General features: G+C 48.4%; 1 long non-coding RNA gene across 2 annotated transcripts; it reads left to right on the top strand.

The window, feature by feature from the left end:
* The first annotated feature begins 1,484 nt into the window (after positions 1-1,484).
* Positions 1,485-3,163, top strand: LOC308185212. Of its 2 annotated transcripts, none has more exons than XR_013943201.1 (2): positions 1,485-1,654; positions 2,197-3,163. It is a non-coding gene; the product is annotated as an uncharacterized lncRNA (long non-coding RNA). The 2 variants fall into 2 exon arrangements; XR_013943202.1 differs by lacking the exon at positions 1,485-1,654 and adding an exon at positions 1,785-2,091.
* Positions 3,164-8,196: the final 5,033 nt, after the last annotated feature.

The following is an 8,196-nucleotide window of genomic DNA, read 5'->3' as shown; positions in this document are numbered from 1 at the left end:
GCCTGCAAACACATTCCTCTCCTTGGGTGTTCGGGGCCCGATCCTTCTCAACAAATTCTCTTTGCAGCTGCCGTGTGGGTCCATACCAGCAGACCCAGATCCCCACGTGGGCCGGAGCACTTGTCCTGGCCATCTACATCACTTCATTGCCAGCACAGGCCCCATCAACGTGCAGACCTGCTGCCAGATCGTCCTTTCCAGACAATGCCTGGGCACAGCTTGGTCAGGGGTGGCTCTCTTAGGGGACGTGGGGATGAGGAGAGCGGCGTGGCTGGGTGCATGGATGTGTGCTGTGCCACGCCACTTGCTATAAAGACTGGAGAGGATGTGACCGACCACTGCAGAGGTGGCTGTTGGGGAGGGGTTCAGGTGTTTGAAGAAACTGGATCGTGAAATGTGTCCTGGCAGTGGGCTGCAGATGCATGTCCTGACAAATTTCAACAAGAGCACTGGGTCAAGACCCCCTCCCACCCACCGTCAGCATCCAGAAGCTCTCTTGCATGTCCTGCCTTGGGGCTTTCACTTGCCAAAATATTTATTTCCTCTCCTCCCTGCTCCTTGCTCCCATTAGCGAAGATCCAGCAGACAGAGCAGAGACCATCCCAGACCTCTGTTTGACAAGTGTTTGTTGCACAGCTTTTCCAGTGGCTTGCTGAGGAAAACAATCTGAGTACATTATTATTATTATTTTTAAGTATCAGATATAATTCACTAACCTCTTTTGAAGGCCCTTAATCCTCCCTAGGAGTTTTTCACTTGGGTCTCAAGTTCCTTCTGTCACTGCTTCAAGCTTGTTTGGATGCCTAACCTGGGCTGAGTTAAACTTCATGAACACTTAAAAACAATTAGAGTTCCTGTCCCGAGGACCCTTTGTTCTAATTACAAAAACTCCAGGAGGCTGCAACAGATCTGTCAGCTGAGGCTGGGAATACAAACTCGTTTTCTAGCCCCCCCACCCCCCCACCCCCCAACCTCTTTCCCCCCTCCTTCTTCTCTAATAATCAGGGAGGTGGGGAGGCGGAAATCTCAGCAGGAACAGATTGAAGACATTAACATTTGGTTGGTTTTGTATTGTTCTTTAGTGAGACCGCAACTTATGAGGCTGTTTTAATAAATGTCTGGTCAGAGGCCAATCAAAAGCTGCCAAAATGGGTGTAGGGAAGCCTGTTTCCCACACAGTCTGCTCCTTCCCACCCTGATCATTGGAAATAAGGTCTAATAATGAAACGCCTTCATTTCCCTCCTTACCTCCTCACTGTCGGGCATTTTGCAGCCTATCATTCCTAGACAGGAGCAAACCTACTCTCCCCCTTCCCTCCTCCCTCCTCCAGGCAATCTAAGACAATCTTGTTAAACCTTAATGCAACATATGTTGAGGGCAGATGCTCATCTGGTGTAAATTATCCTGGCTCTGCTCAGTTCAATGGTGCTCCAGTAATTGTGATCAGCTGAAGACTGTACCTTTTTTTTATTTACGGTGGTGGAAAGCTGTTCCTTTTTGGGTATGGATGTGCAGAGGCTACAGGTTTCCTCTGCTTTCTTCCCACCTTTTGGGGGTGGGAGGAGGACACTGGAACAGCTACATGGGTTTTCAATCTACCTTCACCTGGAAAGCGTTATGGGACAATAAGTGCAGCAGCTCTGCTTTGTGCTGGTAAACATTTATTGTTCTACAGGTGGGGTGCTAAAGAGCCTGTGTGCTGCTTCACAGATAAAGAGAGAAACCACAGTAGTGTCAGCAGGGGGAAGCAAGCCTGACCTCCCCAAGGTGCAGCTCCTGTTGAAAAGGCGCTGGGAGGGGGAAATCAGAAGCTTAGCAGAGCAAGGCAGGCTGCCTCTCCCTGCTGCTGGCTGCAGAGCTGTACAGACCTTGATACCAAACCACCAAACTAGACGTGGCAGCAGGAGGCCCTAAGTGGGGTTTGACCCCCTTTTGCTGGTGTGCTCTTGGAGGGGAAAGGACCTTGATAGAAATGGAGAGTCTGCAGCCTAGGGACATTTGAAAGCATGGCCAAAGGCAAATTACAGAAATTCAGTGTCATGACCAAAGCCACATAGATGATGATCTGTGGAGAAGCTGGATGCCCTGAGGTGGAGATACCATGAACTATTGTTAGCTTCTGCTAGGAAATTAGGGCCCTGTAACACTGCCATTCACATTCACATGACTCAACAGCATCTACTTTTCTCTTTCAGGACACCTGATGGGAGAAGAGAGTCTGTTAATCTGTGGATGGGTGACTTTGGTTTGTGCTCGGCTGTCGCTGCTACTGGATGAAAAAGAATGCCACTGAAAGAAAACAACTGCAGACTTGAGCTTTGAAATTTAATTATAACAACATGGCAAGCTATGTGTGAAGGAAAAGTTGAGAAATGGCTTCAAACATTGAAGATTTTTGAGCTCTTGTTCTTTTTGTAAAGGTGTGATGTGAGCAACCACTTGAAAATTTATCTATGGGAAATGGTCAATAAGAAAAAACTCTTTTTGAGGAGTTATAACTACTTACTAGTGTTAAAAATCTGGGGCCAATTAACTTTGTGTGAAACTTTTGTTCTGAAACTCCAAAGCATGTGAAACTTGTCGGGTTGTGTTTGCTGCTAGATTTGGCTGCGTGACAGCACCCAAGCACACATCCCTGCCTGCCATCCTCTTAGCATGGCCATAGAACAGCAGGATGAAATTATTTAATGCCAAGTGGATCCATGTGCTGATATGATGGCAAGTGGGTTATCCAAACAACAGCTGATGGATGTGTGCTGTGGTGGCAGGGCTGGGCTCCTCCAAAGCAAGGTGTCCCTATGCTCTGTGCCACCTGAGCACACCTCGGTGCCCAAGGGCTTGGGTAGATGCTAGCTGCTGACTCTGCCAGAAGGTGATCCCTGCCTTCATGCCCCTCCGCGAGGGCTTTCAGCTTTCCTGGAGAGGGAGGGATGGCGAAGCAGAAGGCAGGTCCCCCACATCTGTGCATACCATTGTCTGAGATCTGACTCTGGCAGGTGTAGATTTGCATGCTACACCTGATAGCTCCATCACCCTGGTGGCAGCAAGAAAGGCAGGGTGCCTGCGGCTGTATTACCTCAACCCTCTGTAGGAAGATTTACCAAGGGACAGGTGCCAGCACTGTAGGAGGGCCATAGTGGTCCTGGTAGATGAATGATCTGTTTTTACATGGCCGGCCTTGCTTCTCCTGACAGGGAGACCAGGTATTGTGGGTTTCCCTGGCCACATACCCTGTACTCCCACCACCAGAGCCTGAAATGGCACAGCCCGGTGACATGGGCATGGCTGGGGTCTTGCCTTCCCCCACCAGTCCCTGAAACCTTGGCAGCACTCTGTGAGGCTGGAGGGACCCAGAAGTTTAGCCATTTTCCAGAAAAGCTGGGAATTGTTTCAGGAGGCTACAGCATGAGCACCACGGCAGGCATTCATAATTCTAGGTGTCTGCTCTCAGCAGGCTGAATTATCCATTGGGCTCCCATGGCTTTCCCCTGCTTCTTGGTCTTCAGAATAGACCATCTTGGTCTACTGCTGCTGTGGGAAGAGTTGGAGATGCGGTTGCCTCTCCTCTCTATGCAAATCAGCAAGGAAGGAAGTAAGGAATCAGCTCCCATCCAGCAGATTTATGCTTAGGACATGTGAAAGTGACTCACAAGATGCTCCTCTGATGCTGGGGAGCAGACTGACATGTAGCAGGGCAGGGTGACACCCCAGCTCTGCCTCTTATGCCCAGACATGTAAAATTACGTTCCCAGTGAAATTGTAAGGAATTTAAGTGCATAATTGGGCATCAGGCCTTTGCTCTTCCTCCTGTGCAGCTCCATATTTATATAAAGTGGGGATAATATTTCCCTGTGTAATAAAGGGTTTACAAGATCAAAGTCCATTTGATGTGAGGGGTTCTCAAATACCTTGTTGTTAAATATTAAATATTGTAGAAGTATTTATGTGGAGGGCTGCTTGTGAGGGTGAAAATTGAGGCTTGAGCTGTTCCTCTCACTAGTCCGTTTTTCAGGATTGCTTCAGTATTTCACTCAACTTGAAAGAATAAACCTAGAAAATATGACAGTAAAACCACAGGCACTTTAAAAAAGTAAAATAAAAATATGAAAGCCCAGGCAGGTGTAACCCCTTACAAATGCCCTTAAACTTTTTCTTTTCTTCATTCCTTAAAATAAACTGACACAATTGCATAAGCAATAAACAAAGCCTAAGTCTGTGTCCAGCAATTGTCACAACTTCCCCAAACTGGGTTCTTGTTACATGGGGTCCTGCAGATTCCAGAAGGGGCAGTTCTGAGGTAAAATGAGGAACGCTACTTTGTCCTCTGGCTAACATTTAACAGAGCTGTGCAGGAAAAACCATCTCAGCAACAATCTCTATCCCTCGTCAAGGTTTATATCTGATTTTCCTCTGCAAGAGGAGAAGGGCCTTCCTTCCAGGCCTTCCTTCCAGGCCCTCCTGACAATCCCGGCTGAGGGAGCGGGGACAGGTGATGATGTGGGCTGGCATGGCAAGAAGGTTCCTCTCCGAAACACAGGAGTAACCAAACCGAACCATCCTCTTTGGTGTCCTCTGCTTCTCCTCATCTGCATTGCCCTAGCCCCCAGTGGGCAAAGGAAAGCTGAAGCTGCTCCGGTTTGCATGTCTGCTTTAAAGGCGGGCTCTCACTGCTGTCCTTGCATAATATAATTATATATATATAAAATTGTGACTCCCAAAAGAACAAAATACGAAAGAGGCTGCCATTTGTGCTCCAGCCTTGTGGGCTGGATGTTCTTTTCATTTAATTACTTTTAATCAGCAAACGAAACGTGTGTTGTGCTCATCACCCACGATTGCAATTTGGAGAGGAGAGCCTGATGAGGCCGGGAAGGAATGCGGTGCTGTCCCAGCTTCTCCTTCCCGAGTGCTGAGCATCGTTCCCCAGTACTACCCCCTGCAAAACCCCAAGGTGTGCTGGTGTGCACCTGGTGCACAGCAAACCCCCAGCAGGCACTCTGGATGTTTTGGAGCAAGCGTGTCATATAGCAGGGGTAGTTGCTGCCTTTTTAAAAGAAATACCTCCTGGGCTAAAATCAGCGTGCTAAAAGAGACGAGAAAGCTCACTAATTCTCTGTCCTTTTTGTACTTTATTTTATTTTATTTTATTTTATTTTATTTTATTTTATTTTATTTTATTTTATTTTATTTTATTTTATTTTATTTTATTTTATTTTATTTTATTTTAATTTTTTTCTTCTGGGCGTCCCTAGGGCCTGGCTGTTTCAGCAGGGCTGCCAGGCATGTATCTGCAGTTGCATCATGCACAGCGTTACTCGGGCTGGGGCCGGTGCTCTCGGCGGCTGACCAGGCTCGCTCTGCTTGCGTTGGGATTCCACAGCCGGCCTTAAATATCCCGGTTATTTTTATCCTCCTACGTAATGCAGCCGTGGGCCGTCCCACCAGTGGCAGGGCAACAGCTACACAATGTTTCCCTTTAGCCGGGAAGGGAAATGGAAAGAGGCCAGGCTTCCTGATCACGTGGTGCCTGAAGTCAATGAAGAAAATTAGGAAAAAAAAAAAAGCCCTCCTCCCTCCCACTTTTTTTTTTTCTTTTGTAGCAAGCTGGTCCAGCTTAACCCTTGGCACAAAACACGTCTAAAAGAGAGCAGCCTGTCGGGACGCGAGCCAGGAAAGGATCAGGGGAAAGAAGAAAAAAAAGCAGAAAACCAGAACATAAACACAAGATTGCTGCGGTAATTGGTGGCTCTGAAAAACACTAAGGAAATGTGAGGCTTGTATGAAACATCAGCAGACAAGAAGCGGGGTGATGTCAGACGGCCTTCCAGGATTAGAAACCCTTAAAAGCTCCCGAGCGCGGAGCTGCCTGAGAAAAACGCAGCAGCTCTCCGGAGTGGAAGGAACCGAGAAGGACAAGTTGTGTTAAAAACCTAACTCGACCATTCACGTTCTCCCTGAGGGAGAAGAGAAGAAAGTGGGGTGGACAAATGTACAACCTGTCCTTTAGTTACACGATAGAGTATTTTTTTTCTTTTCCTCTAACCTCGTCTTTTAAGAGGTTGAAGTGTCCAAAAATGTGAAAGCATACACAATCTGTATAAACTGGGGCAGCAGATCTTTGGCTGGAGCGTGTCCACGTTGCTCCTCTGGCTTGAGAAGTTTCTGACAGCTCTGAAATCAGCTTTCTGTGTTCCCCAAAGTTCCCTGTGTGTGTACGAAATGTTCACAGAGAGATGGAGCACATAAATGTCTTGCTATTTATTATACATCTTTTTCTAGCAAAATTGAGGAAGCCATGAATGCTCTTCAAAGTGAAAACCTGTTAATTGCTCCTAAACTGATTGTGTTTTCTCTGCTCTGTGTGTGTGTACGTGTAAAAGGAAGGTGTGTTACTCCTCTCCCCTCCCCTCTCGCCCCTTCCCCATGCTATATTTCTGGAGAATTGGAGAATTTAAGATTAAATTTTATTTCACGCAACTAATATGACACATCTTGCTACCTTGGGACAGGCTGATCTCAGAGAAAAGTGTACTAAACATCAGGTACTTTTTCTTGCTTAGGAAGAGCACAAGTCCCCGGTCTCTGGTTTATGTCTGATAGCAGTGGATGGAGAGTCAGGGTGCATCTCACTCCAGCATCCACGTGGGGAAAAAATCACTCTCCCAACCAGGGAAGCCCTGAATTGGGAAGGCAATGAGCACACAGGGCTGCTGTGTGGACCCTCTGCTCCCATCTGTTTGTGCTGCAGTGTGCCAGCAGGACAGCTCAGGTGCAGCTGAGCGAAGATGCTGCCTCCTGGTCTGCTTCCTTCCCCACCTCTGCTCCCCAGCATGGCCCTACCAGTCCCCACGGGGACACGTGGGGGTTGAGCCCTGCCGCTGCTGGGTACCTGCTGGCAGGTAGCGTGGGGCTGAGCATGGCTCTGTGAGGGCTAGAGGGAGGGAGGGAGGCTGTAAGATTGCTCCCCGCACAGCCCCAGGCACCCGCCGGCCTCTGCCACGTCCCCATATGTCGAGAGAAGATAACGCTTCACTGCTGGATTGTGAACAGATGGAGTGCTTTTCCTCAGCAACCTCTCCTCCGTGGTTGGAAACCACATGCCGTAATGGTTTTAAAACATGTGGGAACCTGGGACAAACAAGATGAATTTTGCTACTAACAGACAGCAATAATCAAAAAGTCTCCCCATTTCATGTTTCTTACCCCTTTCCCAAATAAATAGGTGGCTCTGTTCCAAGCCGTCTGATGAGAGTACTTCTCAAAGCAAACATGCTTCACAGCTAGTGTTTCCCAGAGACATCTCCTTAATTGCTACAGATGTTTTGCTTAATCCTCTGTTTTTTTTTTTATATATTATTTTATTGTAGAATATTTAAAGGAAAAAAAAAAAAGAAGAGAAAGGAAGAGTGGAAGATGAAAAGGAAGGGAAGGGAAGGGAAGGGAAAGGAAGGGAAGGGAAGGGAAGGGAAGGGAAGGGAAGGGAAGGGAAGGGAAGGGAAGGGGAAGGGGAAGGGGAAGGGGAAGGGGAAGGGGAAGGGGAAGGGGAAGGGGAAGGGGAAGGGGAAGGGAAGGGGAAGGGGAAGGGGAAGGGGAAGGGAAGGGGAGGGAAGGGGAAGGGGAAGGGGAAGGGGAAGGGGAAGGGGAAGGGGAGGGGAGGGGAGGGGAGGGGAGGGGAGGGGAGGGGAGGGGAGGGGAGGGCAGGGCAGGGCAGGGCAGGGAAGGGAAGGGAAGGGAAGGGAAGGGAAGGGAAGGGAAGGGAAGGGAAGGGAAGGGAAGGGAAGGGAAGGGAAGGGAAGGGAAGGGAAGGGAAGGGAAGGGAAGGGAAGGGAAGGGAAGGGAAGGGAAGGGAAGGGAAGGGAAGGGAAGGGAAGGGAAGGGAAGGGAAGGGAAGGGAAGGGAAGGGAAGGGAAGGGAAGGGAAGGGAAGGGAAGGGAAGGGAAGGGAAGGGAAGGGAAGGGAAGGGAAGGGAAGGGAAGGGAAGGGAAGGGAAGGGAAGGGAAGGGAAGGGAAGGGAAGGGAAAGGAAAGGAAGGGAAAGGAAAGGAAGGGAAAGGAAGGGAAAGGGAAAGAAGATAAAGGAAGGCAAAGAATGGAACAGGAAAACAAGAAAGGAGATAAGGAAGGAAATAAAGAAAGGAGAGAAAAAAATTAAAACGAAGAGAAGAAAAAGAGAAAATAGAAAAAAAAAGAGTAGAA

The sequence above is a fragment of the Anser brachyrhynchus genome (assembly GCF_964034855.1).
Source record: "Anser brachyrhynchus genome assembly, chromosome: Z".
Classification (NCBI taxonomy): Eukaryota; Metazoa; Chordata; class Aves; order Anseriformes; family Anatidae; genus Anser; species Anser brachyrhynchus.
The sequence above is the reverse complement of the archived record's forward strand: the minus strand, read 5'-3'. Positions and strand labels throughout refer to the sequence as shown.